The 21,845-nt window shown below is 39.6% G+C and overlaps 1 protein-coding gene across 3 annotated transcripts in view; it reads right to left on the bottom strand.

Annotated features, from left to right (window-relative positions):
• Window positions 1-16,953: 16,953 nt before the first annotated feature.
• LOC128703684 (zinc finger protein 271-like) overlaps window positions 16,954-21,845 on the bottom strand; it is a 140,732-nt gene continuing 135,840 nt past the window's right edge. For 2 of the 3 annotated variants that reach the window (XR_011394149.1, XR_011394150.1), the window contains one exon: window positions 16,955-18,663. The gene's annotated coding sequence lies outside the window, so the exon portion shown is untranslated. Of the gene's footprint in view, window positions 18,664-21,845 lie in introns of all 3 variants that reach the window. The other variant, XR_011394151.1, reaches the window with a different exon arrangement.

Below are 21,845 nucleotides of genomic sequence, written 5' to 3'. Positions count from 1 at the left end.
ATCCCACATTCGAGAATTCTCTTTACTTAAGGCATAGGTTATAGGACATTCTGGCAGGATGACAATACCAGTGGTATCAAAATTGAAAGGATGTTGCACATTCAGTAAGTCAGTCAAGTCATTCAGTAAGTTACTCAGTAAGTCATTCAGTAAGTCAGTCAAGTCACTCATTAAGTCATTCAGTAAGTCAGTCGGTTAGTTCAGTAAGTCAGTCATTCAATAAGTCAGTCAATCAGTCACACATACTCATGTTTACCTCTTTTTCTGTGTACAAACTAACACTTCATTACGGCTACAGGTTATCTCTTGTTTCTTTGTTAATTCTAAGACTTAAGTGCTTATACCTCTTCGTGCCACTTTCAGCAACTGGTATGGCTATTGGATGTCATGATTGCTTGGCAGATACAAGATATAGTAATTAAAATATCATAACACAATTCACAAACACAGCTGCCATGTAGCAGAGAAAGACTGGACACACATGAATTACGAACACTAGGATGGTGGGGTGGTGTCATGGAGTGGCAGGGGATGGCAGGAGGGCTCCCCGGCTGCTCCACAACAAGACTGCTGCTTGACCAAAAGAGAATTTTTTTTTCCTTCCCACAAACTGAACAGTGTTAAATTAACTATACGATGTGTTACATTAAACTGAGCCGCAATTTTTCAATCGTGCAATACCCAAATCGTACCAAATAAACTCATTTATTTATTTATTTATTAATTTGAACATGATACATAGAAGTGCAAGGAAATACAGTGGTTAAGTGTAGCATGCCAAAGCCCCTTGTATGCAGAGCATTATGGGCAGGCTTAAAATTGTGTAAAGTAAAAGGACACAAGTGCAACTAATGTGACATTTTATTGTGGCAACGTTTCGCTCTCCAGGAGCTTTGTCAAGCCGATACAAACAGTATATGGACACAGAGGGTATATAAAGGCTCAGAGTGAGGTGCAATACTAGTGAGGCACCATTTCGATGTTCACTAGTAGTAGTAGTACGTAGTAGTAGTAGTAGAGACAAAAGTTGTAGTTGTAGTAGTAATACAATATGGTAGAGCAATTAATTCGTACATGAGTAAAAGGATATAAAAGCTATTACTTGGGTAACATAAAAATAGGTCCTTAAGGACCTCGCCAACGACCCCAACATTATCGTCACCACCGCCGACGAAGGAGGTGGAGTCGTCATACTCAACACCAGTGACTACAACACTAAAATGATGGACCTTTTGAGTGATCAGTCTACATATGAACCCATCAGCACTCAACAGTGGGAGACACTCACCAAAGATTTTCTATACAAAACCAGACAAATACTCAAACGCACTAGAGAAGGGAAGAAACTTCTGTACTTGTTACCAAGCAACCCTAAACCAGCACACATGTATGGTTTACCCAAGACCCATAAACACAATATTCCTCTCAGACCAATCACGTCAGGTATAGGCAGTGCTCCACGCAAAATAGCCGGAGTTCTTGCCAAACATCTTTCCTGCCTTCTGGGGACCATCAGCCCCGCTCATCTTAAACACTCAGGCGACCTTCTCAACCGCATCTGCAACCTCTCCATCCGTAACAAGAAACTAAGCAGTTTGGACGTGACTTCCTTCTTCACAAAAGTACCTACCACAAAAGCCATCGAGGTTCTACGACGTAAAGTCAATCAGGACTTAATCTTCCTCTACCTCCCAGTGGTTTTGTTGACTTGATTGAACTCTGTGTTAATTTCAACTGTTTTTCTTTCAATAACAAGCTCTACAAACAAACCTACGGCATGGGAATGGGGTCCCCCATCAGTGCCGTCCTAGCCAACTTATACATGGAACACCTAGAGTCCGAACACTTCGCAAACATCATCCCTTTAAGCGTCACTTGGTTACATTACGTGGACGATGTCCTCGTAATAACTCCCAAACATTTTGATGTACGGAATCTTCAGGCAAGGCTCAACGCAGTTGAACAGGCGATCCAGTTTACACTAGAAGAAGAGTCCAATGACAAGCTACCTTTCCTCGACGTCCTCATTCACAAAGTAGACAACAACCTAAGATTTCAAGTTTATTGGAAACCTACCAATAAAAAGGATCTCACACACTTCTATTCCAGTCAAGATACCAAGACCAAAAGAGGCATCATCATCGGGTTTTTCCTAAGAGCGTACCGAATTTGTAGTCCTGAGTTTCTTGACTAGGAATGTACATACATTCACCAAACCTTCACTGAGTTACATTTTCCTTCATTTTTCATCAAAGACTGCAAGAAAAGAGCTCTTCAGATCATTAATTCTCCATGCACCAACACCACTCCCAACAAAGTTATAATTCTTCCCGACAGCCAGGTTGCACTAAATGTTTCTAAAGTACTTTCACAAGCTAACACCAGAGTTGCCATCGCTTCTAGCACTTCAATAAAGGATCTAACCAGGACAAAATCAAAGCACCACGAACCAGTCAATGCAGGGGTTTACACTATACCCTGTGGAGGCTGTGACAAGATTTATGTAGGTGAAACAGCAAGAAACCTCGACACCCGCCTCAATGAACACATTTACGCATGTAGAAACATTAACTTGAACAACGCCTGTGTACAACACCGAAATTCCACCAATCATCTCATGAAATTCAGGGACGCCCAATTAGTTATCAAAGAAACTAATTTCCGCAGACGCAAGTGCCTCGAATCAGCGCTGATCGCTGTTTCGAATACAATTAAACAAAACAACGGCAGCTTCACCATCTCTGAAGTCTTAGCGAGAATCCTCCTGAAAACAGTAAACTCTGCCCTCATATAGTCTCTCCTGTATTACTACACAAAGCACATTACAGAGAGTGAGCAATGAAACAGGCCTTCTCTATCCAGTCTATATTTGTCCAACCTATTTTTATGTTACCCAAGTAATAGCTTTTATATCCTTTTACTCATGTACGAATTAATTGCTCTACCCTATTGTATTACTACTACTACTACAACTTTTGTCTCTACTACTACTACTACCACCACTAGTGAACATCGAAATGGTACCTCACTAGTATTGCACCTCACTCTGAGCCTTTATATACCCACTGTGTCCATATACTGTTTGTATCGGCTTGACAAATCTCCTGGAGAGCGAAACGTTGCCACAATAAAATGTCACATTAGTTGCACTTGTGTCCTTTTACTTTACATATTGTCGGTAATTCTACCAACATTATTACAGATTTAAAATTAACTTAAGATTAACTAAGCAATGATATATTCAGTGGTAAACATTATTGTAAACAAATAACAATTAAGCACAAATGAGTACATATTTCAAAGACAGGTCATATTGTAATTTACTATGTTGCTGTGCATTCAGTAGAATGGAGTATTCTGTTAGGTAATGTAATTAAAAATAACAAAGTTTGGTTGGGTCACAGGTTAAACATTTATGAGATACAATTATTCAGTATTTATTTGGTTGTGGGTGAGCAAGTGATTTTTAAGAAGAGACTTATGAAATCGTAGAGAATCTTTTTGTGAAGGTAATAAAACAAAAAGTACGAAATTTGGTGGAAAATTGACGAAATTATGCTCTCGCGAATTTTGATGTGTCAGCGATATTTACGAATCGGCGATTTTGCCGACTTTGACTCCCCTTTTAGGCCAATTACATTATTCCAATCAACCAAATTCTTAGCTATTTCACTAGTATTACTTCTATTCTATCGATTGAGCACAAGAAATCGCCAAGTCAACTGTTTCAACTACAAAATAAAGTGATCGGAAATTGTTAATTTGGCCAATTTAACACAAAGTTCAAAATATTCCAATTTCAAAATAGGGTCCAGAATAAACAATGTAGGCATTCCTGGCACTAAACTAACATTTCCTCTGTTCATTAGTTATGTTTTGAGGCTTTACAAATAAATTCCATTTTGATTTTTTATTCACATAATGAATTTTTATTCACACCAAAAAATAGAAGATTTACTGTTATGCAATACTGTAATAATTGTATAAATATCATCACCATATTTGTGAATGTATATTAGACCCACCAGCTGACGTGTATTAGATGTGTGAGGTCGTTTGTTTAATCTTGAATATCGGCAAAAATTTAACATTTCCGCTACTTTGAGCTCAGTTTCAAGCCATTTCCAGTGCTAAAACCAATCAAAATCATCTCTATTTCTGTAATATGTCTTCCATTCTATCAAATGAGACCAAGAAATCGCAAATACAACTATAAAAAACATACGAAAAAACACTGCAAAGTTGCTGTTTTAATCGAAAAATCATGATTTCAGTTTTTTTTCTCTCATTATACACAGTGTGCTGCAGGATCTGTTTTATGTGGTGCACACATACCACATAGATGTATTCTCTCATATCTAGGCCCAAATGTACCACTCACAGTTAATCAGAGTGAGCTGAGCTCATGGCGTAGATCTACGGTTTGGACACTCACCGTAAAGCCGTAGATCTACGGGACGGACCCTGAAAGGGTTAAATACTTTCAGATGTTGAAAAAAACGTTTGGACCGTTTAAGGGTTAATATTGACAGGTAGTGAATTCCAGATTTTTGGGCCTTTTATGTGCATTGAGTTTTTGCATAGTGTGAGATGGACACGAGGAACATCAAAGAGTGATCTGTGCCTTGTGTTGTGGTCATGTGTTCTGTTGAGGTTGGTAAGGAGATGTTTGAGAGGAGGGTTTATATCCGAGTTAAGTGTTCTATGTATGAAGTAGGTACAATAATAAGTATGGATGTTTTGTATGGTGAGTAGGTTTAGAGTTTTGAATATTGGTGGGTGGAGTGTGCTGCCTATAGTGGGAATTTGTTATCATTCTGACCGCAGCCTTTTGTTGGGTAATTAATGGTCTGAGATGGTTTATTGTTGTTGAGCCCCATGCACAAATTCCATAGGTGAGATAGGGGTAAATAAGTGAGTGATATAGGGCCAGGAGGGCTGACTGTGGAACATAGTACTGTATCTTCGATAGTATGCCTACGGTCTTGGAAATTTTCTTGGAAATTTGTTGTATATGTGTTTGAAATTTGAGTCTATTATCAAGGTGGATTCCTAAGAATTTTCCCTCTGTGAGCTTCGTGATAGGTGATCCGTTTATCATTATGTTAAGAGGGACATCTGTAGCTCTGTTACCAAACTGAATGAAGTAGGTTTTGTCAATGTTGAGAGTAAGTTTGTTAGTCCTCATACAGGTAGACATTCTCTGTAATTCGGTATTCACAGTATTGGCTAGCATGACTGGGCTCGGGTGAGAGAAGACATATGTAGTGTCATCTGCAAATAGTGTGGGTTTGAGTAGTTGCGATGCATTTGGTAGGTCATTTATGTAAACGAGAAAGAGAAGAGGGCCAAGGACACTTCCCTGAGGGACTCCAACCGTAATTGGCTGTGCGGAAGAGTTTGCTCCATTTGTGTACACATATTGGCTTCTGTTGATGAGTATGACTTTAGGTAGTTGAGGGAGTGCCCTCTTATACCATAGTGCGACAATTTTATGTGGAGCAAGTCGTGGTCAACTGTATCGAAAGCTTTACGTAAATCAGTGAAGATTCCCAGTGGGACTTCTTTTTTCTCTATTGCAGTGTATATTTGTTCTAGCATGTGTATAATAGTATCATTCATATTTTTATTAGGCCTGAACCCAAACTGACAGGGGTTGAGAATGTTGTGGGAGATGAGATAAAAATAGATTCGCTTATGAATTAATTTTTCAAAGATTTTAAAGACAGGGTGTAAGTTGGATATTGGCCTATAGTTATTCAAGTCTGTTTGGTCTCCTCCTTTATGGATCAGGGTGACCCTCGCTATTTTGAGAACTGTAGGGAAGGTAGAGGATTCAATGGATTTGTTAAAGAGTGTTGTAATGATTGGTGATAGCACTTGCGACACTTTTTTGTATATAAAGTGTGGTAAGGTATTTAAATCTGCTGTCTTGTTTTTTAGTGTGTTGATAATAAGGGAGACTTCTGTTGGGTTAGTCGGAGCTAGGAACAGTGTGTTCGGGTAGTTGCCAGTGAGGTAGTCATTGGGTGGGGTATTTGTGCTTGGGATTTTATTGGCAAGGTTTTTTCCTATGGTGGAGAAGAAATCATTGAGTCTGTTTGCTGTTTCAGTTGGTGAGAGTTGGGGTTCATCTGGCTTTGTTAGTTCAAATGACGGTCTATTGTACCTCATTGGGACATTTTTTTTTCAATTGACTTTATATCTGGTATTTTATGAAGGGGTATACCTTGTATAATGCAACATTTGTTATATCAAACCCTAGATAGTATTTTTATTAATTTTTCTGAGATTTTGAGCCCAGCTTAACTTTCAGCCTACATTGTTTTAATGTTGATTACCAGAGAATCGAATTTAATGAATAAATTTTAATTATAAATGGTGAAAGGACATAAGTTGAAATATTTTTATCACCACCAACACCACAGGCAGTTACCAAGCCAGATGGGAAACTACAGTGGACCCCTGGTTCGCGATATTAATCCATTCCTGAGAGCTCATCGTAAACCAAAATTATCGGAAAGCGAATCAATTTTCCCCATAAGAAATAATGGAAACCAAATTAATCCATGCAAGACACCCAAAAGTATGAAAAAAAACTTTTACCACATGAAATATTAAGTTTAATGCAATAGAATAATTACAATAACAACAATAACAATAGAATAATAACAACAGAATAATTGACACTTACCTTTAATGAAGATCTGGTGATGATTGATGGGATGGGAGGAGGGGAGTGTGTTGAACCTATTGTTTAGAGGGGGAATCCCCCTCCATTAGGACTTGAGGTAGCTTTTCCTCCTGAGTAATGTAGGTTCTGCTTGGCAATTTCTTCCAAAACAGGCCTGTTTTGTCACAATTAACCCCACGACTGTCGCAACCCCCAATCCCCAAATATCGCAAAGTTAGCGACCTCGGCGATATTTGCAAATCAGCGATTTCACCCACTTTGAGCCCTATTTTCGGCTAATTCCATTGTTCCAGTCGACCAAACTCATACCTATTTCTTTAGAACTCCATTTTTTTCTATCGACTGAGTACAAGAAACCGCCCATTTACCAATTTCAACTACCCAATAACGTGGTCAGAAATTTGCAATTTGGCCAACTTCACGAAAACTAAAAAATATGACAATTTCAAAATAAGGTCCAGAATGAACAATGCAGACATTCCTGGCTCTAAAATAACATTTCCTTTGTTCATCAGTCATGTCTCCAGGCCCCTCTGATATTACTCTTGCTTTCTATTTTGAATTTTTATTCAAACAAAAAATAGAAGATTTAGTATTATGCAGACTACTGCAATACTGTAATAATTGTATAAATAACATCAACCCATTCATGACTGCATATTAGAATGGCTAGTTGGACATTTATTGGACAATGACATCATTTGTTTACTTTTGAACATCGGCAAAAATCAAACATTTCCCCTACTTTGAGCTCTATTTCCAGGTTCTTTTTATAGTAAAATCAATCAAAATCACCTCTATTTCTATAATATGTTTTCCATTCTATCATATGAGACCAAGAAAACGAGAATACAACCATAAATACTACACGAAAATAGACCACAAAGTCGGCATTTTAATTAAAAAAAGCAGTCGGAGTTTTTTTTTTCTCATTATGCACTGCGTGCTCCAGGATTTTTTTATATGGTGCACACTGACCACACAGACCCATTCTCTCACATGTGGGCCTACCAGCTTTCTCCTTCTTGATTTGAAGCTGCTAGAATTTATGAGAATATACACGTCAAACACGGTACCTCGTAAGACGTATATATACGACCGCGACAGTCAAAGGGTTAAACATTTGTTCAGGTTTCAATCCTTCAGCCTCTATGTACTCCTTGAATTCATGCACATATTTTTCAGCCGCTTTGTGGTCTGAACTGGCAGCCTCACCATGCCTAATCATACAATGTATGCCACTACGATTCTTAAATCTTTCAAACCAACCTTTGCTGGCCTTAAATTCACTCACATCACCACTAGTTGCAGGCAATTTCTTTACCAAATCGTCATGCAACTGCCTAGCCTTTTCACAAATGATCACTTGAAAGATGCTATCTCCTGCTATCTGTTTTTCATTTATCCACACCAACAACAGTCTCTCAATTTTTTCTAACACTTGCGGTCGCTGTTTCGTAATCACAGTTGCACCTTTTGCAAGAACAGCTTCCTTGATTGCCGTTTTCCTGCTCACTTTAGTAGAGATGGTTGATTGGGGTTTACTATACAACCTGACCAGCTCCAATACACGCACTCCACTTTCATACTTTTCAATTATCTCTTTCTTCATTTCAATAGTCATTAGGACCCTTGGTCTCGAAGGGTTGGCACTAGAAGCTTTCTTGGGGCCCATGGTGACTTATTTTGCAGAAAAAAACACCAAAGACAGTGATAATATGGATAATATGGAATGTACCGAATGTATCCTTAGATGCGCACACACTGGCTGGCTTGTAAACACTGGACACGTCTCGTACGAATCGTATCACATACCGGGTTTTGTAACGGAAACCGAGGCAAATTTTTGGCAATATAATGAATCGGTTACCGGATTTATCGGATACCGATAGCATCGCGAACCGGAGGTCCACTGTATCTTTTCTCATAATGTGTCAAGTGATAGTTAACCCTTTCAGGGTCCATCCTGTAGATCTACACCTTTGAAGCCAGGGTTCATGCCATAGATCTATACCAAAATTCTAGCGGCTTCAAATTTAGCGAGAGAAGGCTGGTGGGCCTACATCTAAGAAAATGGGTCTGCATGGTCAGTGTGTGCAGTAAACAAAAAATCGGGGCACCTGCATTGCCTGTGGGAACGCCATCTCAGTACGCTATCATGCCTTGCGGCAAGGAAGCTCTCACTCCCTGGTGAATTGGGACTCTCCTCTTCCCAAATTGTAGTTTTAACAGTGAGAGAAGCGGATCTGAAGAGGAATTCTATGGTTCTGAGCCATATGGTATACTGTACCATATGAAACAATGGTACCTGGAGTTTACCTGGAGAGAGTTCCGGGGGTCAACGCCCCCGCGGCCCGGTCTGTGACCAGGCCTCCTGGTGGATCAGAGCCTGATCAACCAGGCTGTGTCTGCCGGCTGCACGCAAACCAACGTACGAGCCACACCCCGGCTGGTCAGGAACCGACTTTAGGTGCTTGTCCAGTGCCAGCTTGAAGACTGCCAGGGGTCTGTTGGTAATCCCCCTTATGTATGCTGGGAGGCAGTTGAACAGTCTCGGGCCCCTGACACTTATTATATGGTCTCTTAACGTGCTAGTGACACCCCTGTTTTTCATTGGGGGGATGTTGCATTGTCTGCCAAGTCTTTTGCTTTCATAGTGAGTGATTTTCGTGTGCAAGTTCGGTACTAGTCCCTCTAGGATTTTCCAGGTGTATATAATCATGTATCTCTCCCGCCTGCATTCCAGGGAATACAGGTTTAGGAACCTCAAGCGCTCCCAGTAATTGAGGTGTTTTATCTCCGTTATGCGTGCCGTGAAGGTTTTCTGTACATTTTCTAGGTCAGCAATTTCACCTGCCTTGAAAGGTGCTGTTAGTGTGCAGCAATATTCCAGCCTAGATAGAACAAGTGACCTAAAGAGTGTCATCATGGGCTTGGCATCCCTAGTTTTGAAGGTTCTCATTATCCATCCTGTCATTTTTCTAGCAGATGCGATTGATACAATGTTATGGTCTTTGAAGGTGAGATCTTGCGACATGATCACTCCCAGGACTTTGACGTTGGTGTTTCGCTCTATTTTGTGGCCAGAATTTGTTTTGTACTCTGATGAAGATTTAATTTCCTCGTGTTTACCATATCTGAGTACGTAATTTAAATTTCTCATCGTTGAACTTCATATTGTTTTCTGCAGCCCACTGAAAGATTTGGTTGATGTCCGCCTGGAGCCTTGCAGTGTCTGCAATGGAAGACACTGTCATGCAGATTCGGGTGTCACCTGCAAAGGAAGACACGGTGCTGTGGCTGACATCCTTGTCTATGTCGGATATGAGGATGAGGAACAAGATGGGAGCGAGTACTGTGCCTTGTGGAACAGAGCTTTTCACCGTAGCTGCCTTGGACTTTACTCTGTTGACGACTACTCTCTGTGTTCTGTTAGTGAGGAAATTATAGATCCATCGACCGACTTTTCCTGTTATTCCTTTAGCACGCATTTTGTGAGCTATTATGCCATGGTCACACTTGTCGAAGACTTTTGCAAAGTCTGTATATATTACATCTGCATTCTTTTTGTCTTCTAGTGCATTTAGGACCTTGTCGTAGTGATCCAATAGTTGAGACAGACAGGAGCGACCTGTTCTAAACCCATGTTGCCCTGGGTTGTGTAACTGATGGGTTTCTAGATGGGTGGTGATCTTGCTTCTTAGAACCCTTTCAAAGATTTTTATGATATGGGATGTTAGTGCTATCAGTCTGTAGTTCTTTGCTGTTGCTTTACTGCCCCCTTTGTGGAGTGGGGCTATGTCTGTTGTTTTTAGTAACTGTGGGACGACCCCCATGTCCATGCTCCCTCTCCATAGGATGGAAAAGGCTCATGATATGGGCTTCTTGCAGTTCTTGATGAACACGGAGTTCCATGAGTCTGGCCCTGGGGCAGAGTGCATGGGCATGTCATTTATCGCCTGTTCGAAGTCATTTGGCATCAGGATAACATTGGATAGGCTTGTGTTAACCAAATTTTGTGGCTCTCTCATAAAAAATTCATTTTGATCTTCGACTCTCAGTCTGGTTAGCGGCTTGCTAAAAACTGAGTCATATTGGGACTTGAGTAGCTCACTCATTTCCTTGCTGTCGTCTGTGAAGGACCCATCTTGTTTAAATAGGGGCCCAATACTGGACGTTGTTCTCGACTTTGATTTGGCATAGGAGAAGAAATACTTTGGGTTTCTTTCGATTTCATTTATGGATTTTAGTTCTTCCCGCGATTCCTGACTCCTATAAGATTCCTTTAGCTTAAGTTCGATGCTTGCTATTTCTCTGACAAGTGTCTCCCTACGCATTTCAGATATATTGACCTCTTTTAGCTGCTCTGTTATTCTTTTCCGTCGCCTGTAAAGGGAGCGCCTGTCTCTTTCTATTTTACATCTACTCCTCCTTTTTCTTAGAGGAATAAGCCTTGTGCATACATCGAGTGCCACCAAGTTAATCTGTTCTAGGCATAAGTTGGGGTCTGTGTTGCTTAGTATATCTTCCCAGCTTATATCGGTTAGGACTTGGTTTACTTGGTCCCACTTTATGTTTTTGTTATTGAAGTTGAATTTAGTGAATGCTCCCTCATGACTTGTCTCATTATGTCGGTCTGGGGCTCCACGCATACAGGTCTGAACCTCAATTATGTTGTGATCTGAGTATATTGTTTTTGATATGGAGACATTTCTTATCAGATCATCATTGTTAGTGAAGATGAGGTCTAGTGTATTCTCCAGTCTAGTAGGCTCTATTATTTGCTGGTTTAAATTGAATTTCGTGCAGAGATTTAAAAGCTCGTGTGAGTGTGAGTTTTCATCAGAGCTGCCTCCTGGTGTTATTACTGCAACAATATTATTTGCTATATTCCTCCATTTTAGGTGCCTTAAGTTGAAATCCCCCCAGGAGCAAGATGTTGGGTGCAGGAGCTGGAAGATTTTCCAGACAGTGGTCAATTTTTAACAGCTGTTCCTGGAATTGCTGGGATGTTGCATCCGGAGGCTTGTAGACTACCACAATGACTAGGTTTTGGTTCTCGACCTTTACTGCTAAAACTTCCACTACATCATTTGAGGCATTAAGCAGTTCTGTGCAAACAAGTGACTCTGCAATGTACAGGCCAACCCCCCCCCCCTCCCCCCTTTTGCCTGTTCACTCTGTCACATCTGTATAGGTTGTAACCTGGGATCCATATTTCGTTGTCCAAGTGATCCTTTATGTGGGTCTCAGTGAAAGCCACGAACATTGCCTTTGCCTCTGCAAGCAGTCCACAGATGAAAGGTATTTTGTTGTTTGTTGCTGGCTTTAGACCCTGTATATTTGCAAAGAAGAATGTCATCGGACTGGTGGTATTGTTGGTACTGGGGGGGGGGGATTTTTTTTCCGGCATTAGTATCTGTATCTGTTGGTTTGGAGTGGAGGCCATCGATTGTGGTTCCACTCCAGGAATGACTGGATTTGGTGTACGATTTCTGCCATTTCCTGCCAGTTTTTTTTCCTTTCTGGCACTAAAAAACCTCTCCCTCTTGAGTGGCTGTGGCTAGCCAGGTTTTCCCATGGCCTGGATGGTACAATGGTACCATATGGTACAGGGACCCTAATGGAAATAAGTCACTGTCTGACTTGCCAATGTTACCACCATCCGGTCACTGAGGGTCTACTTCATGCCTCTACATCTTGGAAAGTACTGATCGGAATTTTTTGTTGTTGTTTTATTACCTATAGAAAAATACAGTAGAGCCCCGTTTTACGGTGTTTTGCCTTGTGGTGTTCCGCTAATATGGCGATGTCAAATTATGACCAAAATTTGCTATACAGCAAGTGGTCTTTTAAACAGAGTGCACCCCACCCGGTTTGTATACATTCTTCGTGACAACATCTATTATGTCTGGAAACTTTTCAAAATTTCAAGTGTTATAAGCTATTGCATATTTTATATGTACTCTGATAATTATAATTATGTGTACCTGTACCTAAATATATTTACACACTGTGCTGGTGTGCAGGTACACATTAAAATCGCTAAGTCTCTCTATTCATGACGCCAATACTACGTAATAATAATCACTCTTGGGCATATTAAATGTCTTATTTTACATTAATATAGACATTTTCATTAATCCATCTATGATATTTTCCTCAAAATTATACAAGAAACACGTTACATAGCATATAAACATGATACATACACTCACAGAATAAAAATTGACCTAAATATGAGATTTGTTTACAAAGCAGCTGTGTAGGTAGTGTCGGAAGAATTACGTTTTCTCTAGTCAAATACTGGAGGATAACTCTAGAAAAATATTCCTTTTGTATGCCTTCAATCTATATATAGCAATTCACCACCCTTGTGGGTTTAGCACTTTTTTATTATGATTATAATAATAATATTTTCATTCACTCTAAAAATGGTGTGTTGCATGAGAATGGGAGTGTTGCTGTTTGTTTGTTCTGTACTAACTTGTACACAATGTAAGAGTATTTGCATTGTGAGGCAATTATTATTATAATAAAAAATATTTTGAGGTAAAAGTTTTACAAACTCTTACAAACATACGTGAATGAACTAAAAGTAAACACATATTAATACGCATTTATTTCGCCTGACCAAGTGATCGCCCACTACCTGTTCAGTTCGTGTTTTTACATTGTCTGAACTCTGTATCTCGTTCTCTCTCGGTTATTCTTTCGTTAACTAGTTGGCTCTCATTGACGATGGCGTCTAAGCTTAGCTGTGATAAAAAGAGGAGTCGTAAGCCTCTTGCTTTAAGTGCCAAGTTAGAGGATGATGGTGTGCCATTCTGATTTTATTCAATAAACACCCTGCCACTTACCTCTCATACATTAATATTAATATTTTAAGGCAAGTAATAAGTGTACTCTGTGTGTACCTTACCTTTTATTGTGTTTTTAATGCCTATTTCTGTTGCTAACTTAATACAGTGGACCCCCGCATACCGTTGGCATCACATAACATTAAATCCGCATACCGATACATTTTATCGCTAAGATTTTGCCTCGCATACCGCTAAAAAACCCGCTATTCGTCCGAGACGCGTCTAATGTGCGGCCTGAGCCAGCCTCACATGTTCCGCCGGTGGCATTGTTTACCAGCCAGCCTCCGCGGTAACATCCAAGCATACAATCGGAACATTTCGTATTATTACAGTGTTTTTGGTGATTTTATCTGCAAAATAAGTGACCATGGGCTCCAAGAAAGCTTCTACTGCCAACCCTACAGGAATAAGGGTGAGAATTACTATAGAGACGAAGAAAGAGATCATTGCTAAGTATGAAAGTGGAGTGCGTGTCTCCGAGCTGGCCAGGTTGTATAGTAAACCCCAATCAACCATCGCTACTATTGTATCCAACAAAACGGCAATCAAGGAAGCTGTTCTTGCCAAAGGTTCAACTGTGTTTTCGAAACAGAGATCGCAAGTGATGGAAGATGTTGAGAGACTTTTATTGGAATGGATAAATGAAAAACAGATAGCAGGAGACAGCATCTCTCAAGTGATCATAAGTGAAAAGGCTAGGAAGTTGCATGAGGATTTAATTAAAAAAATGCCTGCAACTAGTGATGATGTGAGTGAATTTAAGGCCAGCAAAGATTGGTTTGAGAGATTTAAGAAGCGTAGTGGCATACATAGTGTGATAAGGCATGGTGAGGCTGCCAGTTCGGACTACAAAGCAGCAGAAAAATATGTGCAGGAATTCAAGGAGTACATAGACAGTGAAGGACTGAAACCTGAACAAGTGTTTAATTGTGATGAAACAGGCCTGTTTTGGAAGAAAATGCCAAGCAGGACCTACATTACTCAGGAGGAAAAGGCACTCCCAGGACATAAGGCTATGAAAGACAGGCTTACTCTGTTGATGTGTTCCATAAAGGCAAAGTGAAGCCTTTATTAGTGTATCACTCAGAAACTCCCAGAGCGTTCAGGCAACAGAATATCCTCAAGGCTAATTTGTGTGTGCTGTGGAGGGCAAACAGTAAGGCAAGAGTCACTAGGGACTTTTTCTATGACTGGTTACACCAAGCATTTACCTCCAATGTGAAAGATTACCTAACTGAAAAGAAATTAGACCTTAAGTGCCTCCTGGTGTTAGACAATGCCCCTGGCCATCCTACAGACGTGGCAGAGCGACTTTATGGGCACATGAGCTTCATTAAGGTGAAGTTTTTGCCTCCTAATACCACTCCTCTCCTGCAGCCCATGGACCAGCAGGTTATTGCAAACTTCAAAAAACTGTACACAAAAGCTCTGTTTGAAAGGTGCTTTGTAGTGACCTCAGAAACTCAATTGACTCTAAGAGAGTTTTGGAGAGATCACTTTAATATCCTCAATTGTGTAAACCTTATAGGTAAGGCTAGGGAGGGAGTGACTAAGAGGACCTTGAACTCTGCTTGGAAGAAACTGTGGCCAGAATGTGTAGACCAAAGGGATTTTGAAGGGTTTGAGGCTAACCATGGGAATCCTATGCCAGTTGAGGAATCCATTGTGGCATTGGGAAAGTCCTTGGGGGTTGGAGGTTAGTGGGGATGATGTGAAAGAGTTGGTGGAGGAGGACAATGAAGAACTAACCACTGATGAGCTGCTAGATCAACTTCAACAGCAAGAGGCCAAACCTGAGGAAACTGGTTCGGAGGAGGGGAGAGAGAAATTGAAGAAGTTGCCTACTTCAAAGATTAAGGAAATGTGTAGAATGTGGCTTAAAGTGCAAACCTTTTTTGATGACAATCACCCTAACACAGCTATTGCAAGCCGTGCTGGTGACTATTACACTGACACTGTTGTGAAACACTTTAGGAAAGTCATAAAGGAACGAGAGGTACAGGCCACTATGGAGAGATATGTTGTGCGACAGAAGTCCAGTGACTCTGAAGCTGGTCCTAGTGGCATTAAAAGAAGAAGGGAAGTAACCCCAGAAAAGGACTTGACACCTCAAGTCTTAATGGAAGGGGATTCCCCTTCTAAACACTAAGACTCTCTCCTCCTCCCATCCCATCAATCATCACCAGATCTTCAATAAAGGTAAGTGTCATGTAACTGTGCATGCCTTTTTCAGTTTGTGTGTATTAAAATTAATATTTCATGTGGTAAAAAACGTTTTTTTCATACTTTGGGGTGTCTTGCACAGATTAATTTGATTTCCATTATTTCTTATGGGGAAAATTCATTCGCATAACGATAATTTCGCATAACAATGAGCTCTCAGGAACGGATTAATATCATTATGGGGGGGTCCACTGTATAAGTTAGTGTAAACTTGTTGTCTGGCATTTATTGCATATTTTGTATGTGCTCTGATAATAATATTTGTGGACTTGTGTGGTAGCCGGGCGGAAGGACATTACGTTTTCTCTGCTCAGCCACCAGAGAGAACGTGTATGAATCTGCATTTGGCCCAGCCACTCCCCCACTCCGCTTTTGTTGACAATTTTCGGCATGAATTATTCATTACTTCTCCCTTCATTTATGATGGTATCTAAAGGTAGTTGTTAGAAATGATTAAATTTAGTGAACAAGGTATGGTGATGCTAATAATATGGCTCTGAGCCACAGTGTATGTAGCCGGTAGGTGTAGCCCAGGCGGGCTACACCTACTGGCTACCTACACTGACTTCCTACAAATAAATACAGTGGAACCTCAAAAATCAAACTTAATCCGTTCCAGGAGCTAGTTCTAAATTCGAAAAGTCTGAAATTTGAAGCAATATTTCCCATAAGAAATAATGGAAATACAATTAATCCGTTCCAGAAACCCAAAAATATTCACACAAAAAATACATTTTATAGAGATTAATTACAGTTTTACATACAACAAATACTATAGTTTTTAATTATGTATTTTAATGCATATAAAATAACATTTTTACTTACCTTTATTGAAGATTGGTGATGGCATCTGGAAGATAGGGAGGAGGAGAGAGGGAATTGGGGTTAGTGTTTGGAAGGAGAATCCTTGTCCATGAGGACTTCAGGTAAAGCCCTCTCTGGGGTTACTTTCCTTCTCTGTCTTTTAATGCCACTAGGACCAGCTTGAGAGTCACTGGACCCCTGTCTCACAAAATAACTGTACACAGTCCTCTGTTTCAGGAGCCTCTTTAACATTTCCCTAAAAATGGGACATGGTTCTGTCACTGAACTTGTTGCAAAGATGGCTTGTTTCAGCTTGCTCAGGGTGGTACTTCTGCACAAACATTTAGACATCATTCCACTTGGCACAAATCTCTTTGAAGAAGGCACGTCATCCACTCCCTATATTAACACCTTTCACAACATCAGCTTCCTTGATTTGTTCTTTCTTTGACAGGATAGAACCAATGGTCGACTTGTTTTTCCCATACATCCTGGCAAGCTCAACAAGTCTCACACCACTCTCATACTTCTGTATTATTTCCTTCTTCACATCTATGGTGTTTCTCACTTTCTTTACCACAGGGGTACCACTAGCAAGTTTCTTTGGGCCCATGGCCGCTTATTTCACAGTCCCACAAGCACTAAACACAACAAAATAATCGTAAAATGCGTGAATGAGAGTGCAGGTTAGAGTTCACTCAAGCATAAACAAAGCTAGATTGCTCACGGCGCCTGCGCGGGGACGCGGACAGAGCGGGCGGCAGACAGGTCCCGTACCCGGCGGTCCGAAAATAGGGGCGCGTTCGATAATAGGACACAGTTTGTCCAAAAAAATGGTCCTATTTTCGAAACGTTCGATATGTGATACGTTCAATTTTTGAGGTTCCACTGTACTATTCACCTCTCTTCCTACATTAAGATTACACATATTTTAAGGTAAATAGTGAGTGTACTGTATGTGTATTTTAACTCTCTGGGCTGTTTTAAATATCACATGTTAAGTATGAGACAGGGAGCCAAGGCTACCTACACCTGACTTCCTACAAAAAAGTACTACTCACCTCTCTCCCTACATTAAGATTACAAATACTCTAAGATAAGTAATGAATGTACTGTGTATGCACTTTACTTTTTGTGTTTTTAATGCCTAGTTCTATTAATAACTTAATACAGTGGACCCCCGCTTAACGATCACCTCCCAATGCGACCAATTATGTAAGTGTATTTATGTAAGTGCGTTTGTACGTGTATGTTTGGGGGTCTGAAATGGACTAATCTACTTCACAATATCTCTTATGGGAACAAATTCAGTCAGTACTGGCACCTGAACATACTTCTGGAATGAAAAAATATCATTAACCGGGGGTCCACTGTATAAGTTAGTGTAAACTTGTTGTCTGGCATTTATATGCATTTATAAATGGAAAAAATGGCATTTTGCTTTCCGGCGATAGCCTGAAACCTAACCCGCCATATAAGTGGGACCCTACTGTATTATTTTTAATTCTATAAGAACTTTTTTTTTTTTCAAAATTTTCGGACCCTGGCTGTCACTCTTGTGATTTGGCCTCTGGACCCTGAAAGGGTTAATATGTATTTGTACTGAGTGTGTTGTATAGTTATATACTTTAGTAAGTACAGATGTGTGGATGATTTGTAAGAGTAAATTAAAACTTCAATGTTGGGTATGTCTGTGTGTTGTCTGGAACCTAAATGAATAATCTTTCTATTGGTAGATTTTTTTTTGCTGACAACTTAAATTCCTTTGATGAAAATCCATCACCAGCATCAAGGCACCTCCCTTGAAAGGAGTGAAAGAACAATATGACAAAAATTCTTAAATCCAAGAAAACTACATTTTGTGAGTAGCAAAGATACTCAAATTTCTATGGCCCATATGCATCTTTCTTCATCTGAGAGTTTGGCTACATTTGGCAAGGCTTACTTTGGGTTTTCCAGGTGACAATGGTGGAATTCTTCTGCAGTTTTCTTGTTTGTTGCCACAAGGCAAAAGAAATTTAACTCTTTTTGCTTTCAGCATGGTTGGCATGCGTTATATTACACTTGTTCGGTTAACACCTGTAAAGAAGAAACAAAGACACTTTATTAATTAAATTGTGTGTTTTATAATTTATCTCAGAGGCTTGTACATTGTACATTATCTGTTCTTTCTAAGACATAAGAATGTTGAGGTTTGTTGAGTTGTCACTGGACCACATCAGATAATATCAGAGCTAGGAGACAAGCACTAGCAAATAAGTTTTTATTTTTGGGTCACTCATCCTGGGAAGGTAATAGTCAATGTATCAAAATACCAATAATATTATAATTTTATTACATAATCACAATCGTACGGAAAAATACATGAACAGAAGAATATCAAATGCAAAATGTTACAGACTAATAATACAATATCAAATTTGTGAGGCCATGATTACAATTCTCACCTAAGCTTCACCTTGTCACCTATTATATACAAATACAAGTGCTAAACCTTGTATAGAACCTTGTCAGCAGCTCTCACTTGAGCTTCAACTAGTACAAGAAGTCTGACAACTGCTGTCACTTAAGTTGCTGCTGGTATCAGTAACTGTGACAATGGTTGCTTCTAGTATCTGCAACCATAAAATCATTTTACTGGTGTCAGCAAATGTAGCAGAAGCAACAGTAGCTGCTCCTGTTGTCAACAACTGTGAAAATGATTGACCATGGTACAGGTGGGGATTGAACTCATGGCAAGTGGTTTATGTGATGGAATGGAGTTTTACAACTCACTGTGAGTTCAATCCCCACTTATACCATGGTTTGTTTGCAATCATGTCATTACAATTTTGTGCATCATGACAATGACTGTTCCTGCTTTTAGTGACCATGACAGTGGCTGCTCCTAGTATCAGTAACAATAACACTGGTTTCTTCTGGTATCAGCAACCTTGGCAGCAACTTTACCTGGTATCAGCAACCATGACAACAGCTGTACACGGTGTCAGCAAACATGACAACAGCTGTACACAGTGTCAGCAACCATGAAAACAGCTGTACCTAGTGTCAGTAACCATGAAAACAGCTGTACCTAGTGTCAGCAACCATGACAACAGCTGTACCTAGTGTCAATAACCATGAAAACAGCTGTACCTAGTGTTAGCAACCATGAAAACAGCTGTACCTAGTGTCAGCAACCATGACAACAGCTGTACCTAGTGTCAGCAACCATGAAAACAGCTGTACCTAGTGTCAGCAACCATGACAACAGCTGTACCTAGTGTCAGCAACCATGAAAACAGCTGTACCTAGTGTCAGCAACCATGACAACAGCTGTACCTAGTGTCAGCAACCATGAAAACAGCTGTACCCAAACTCCATTTACTGCAAAAATTCTTGACAACTGCCATTTTGGTTACACAAATAATTTCTTCTTGATATAAAGAGCATGATCATCTACATCAAATCAATCTACAAATGTTTTTTTCCAAAGAGAACATTAAACACCATCTACAGCAACACTTATTGTAGAAATATTTACTACTGTAAACACTCAAATATGTCCCAGTGACCAGCCCTAACACACAGTACTGGTCGGCCATCACTAATCCGGCATCATCGGGACCTGTAGTGTGCTGGATTAGTAAGTTTGTCGGATTACAGAGTAGTTAGGTTAGAATATGCTTAATTAACCTATCAATAGAGACTCTTTCTGCTACATCTTTCTCATTTTCATCGCTGCTTTCTCCTTTACTGGCTTGCTGCTCTGGATTAACAACCATCTGCACAATTTCCGAGTCAGTATAATGATGAAATTTGAAATTATGCTAGCCAAAATTAGTGCTGGATTACTGATGGAACCGGATAACTGATTGCTGGATTAGTGATGGCCAACCTGTATTATTTTATTTATTTTGAAGCGCTAAAATCATAGTCAAAAAAATTTGAAAATGGGAGATAATCAGATTTTTCTGAGGAAGGAGAGGAAGCTGAGATTCCTTGAGTTCGTTCCCCTTCAAGGAACACAAACCTTAAGTCTGCTTAAGGGTTATACAGTAAATTTACCGTACTGTATTACAGTAATAAATATTGTCCCAATAAAAGCTTGTTTTAAATATTTTTCATAAATGAGTTTTTAGTTTCCCAAGAGTTACTGAATGAATTACCAACCAATTTTTTTTATATTTCCTTAGTGTAATAAATCACTTTGACTACATTTCTACAAATATATACATGTACAGTGGTACCTCGAGTTTCGAACAGCTCCCAACTTGAACAATTACGTAAGTGTATTTTTGTAAGTGCTTTTGTAAGTGTATTTTTGGGGGTCTGAAATGGACTAATCTAATTTACATAATTCCTTATGGGAACAAATTTGTTCGGTATCGGCACTCAAACAGCCTTCTGGAATAAATTATGTTTGTAACTCGAGGTACCACTGTACTTCATGTGTACTTCCTCTCACTTCAGGAAAATACTGGATTTAAAGAATAATTCACATTTAATGATGGTCCATCATGTATGCATCAGTGTCTGATGGAAGAAATTCAATCATAAGTACAAATAAGGATAAGAATTTGTATGTTAGCTGCTTAATAAGTTAACGATCAACTAGATATTTGTACTAAACTCACTTAACGTTAAGACGACGATGAGGACAATGACGACAACACACACACATACACATATGTTCAGGTTACAACACTACACATGAAAGTAGTACATAATCTAGTCTATTTCAGCTTATTACACTATGTAAACTAGTACTGCATTTTCTGCTTATAACACCACTCTAGTATATTTAGCATATATCACAATATAATCTGGTTCAATCACCTTATAACACTAAACCATTATATTTAGTGCCTCAATGCTGGTGAGGAGTTCTTGATCCAAGTAGGTGAACCTCTCCCCACTTTCCATGGATTGAACCTGATTGTCTTCCATTCCCTAAGTACTGTATGATGATAATGATAACTATAAAGTATAGTCTAGAATATTCAATTTATGACTCTTTGTTGGTTTAGAAAGACACATAAGCAAACACTATGACATATTTATTAGAAAACGTTTCGGTCCTGGGACCCTGATCAAGGTCCCAGGACCGAAACGTTTTCTAATAAATATGTCATAGTGCTTGCTTACGTGTCTTTCTAAACCAACTTGTCGGTATTTATTACCAAGGTTTATACCATGACCCTTTGTAATCCATTTCACTCAGCCAAACAATGAAAACACTGCATAAACACAAGAAAACATAGTAAAAGAAGTCTAGAGTA

Source organism: Cherax quadricarinatus, chromosome 76, assembly GCF_038502225.1.
Source record: "Cherax quadricarinatus isolate ZL_2023a chromosome 76, ASM3850222v1, whole genome shotgun sequence".
In the NCBI taxonomy this organism is placed as follows: domain Eukaryota; kingdom Metazoa; phylum Arthropoda; class Malacostraca; order Decapoda; family Parastacidae; genus Cherax; species Cherax quadricarinatus.
Note: the sequence above shows the minus strand (reverse complement) of the source record. Positions and strands in the feature narration are given on the sequence as shown.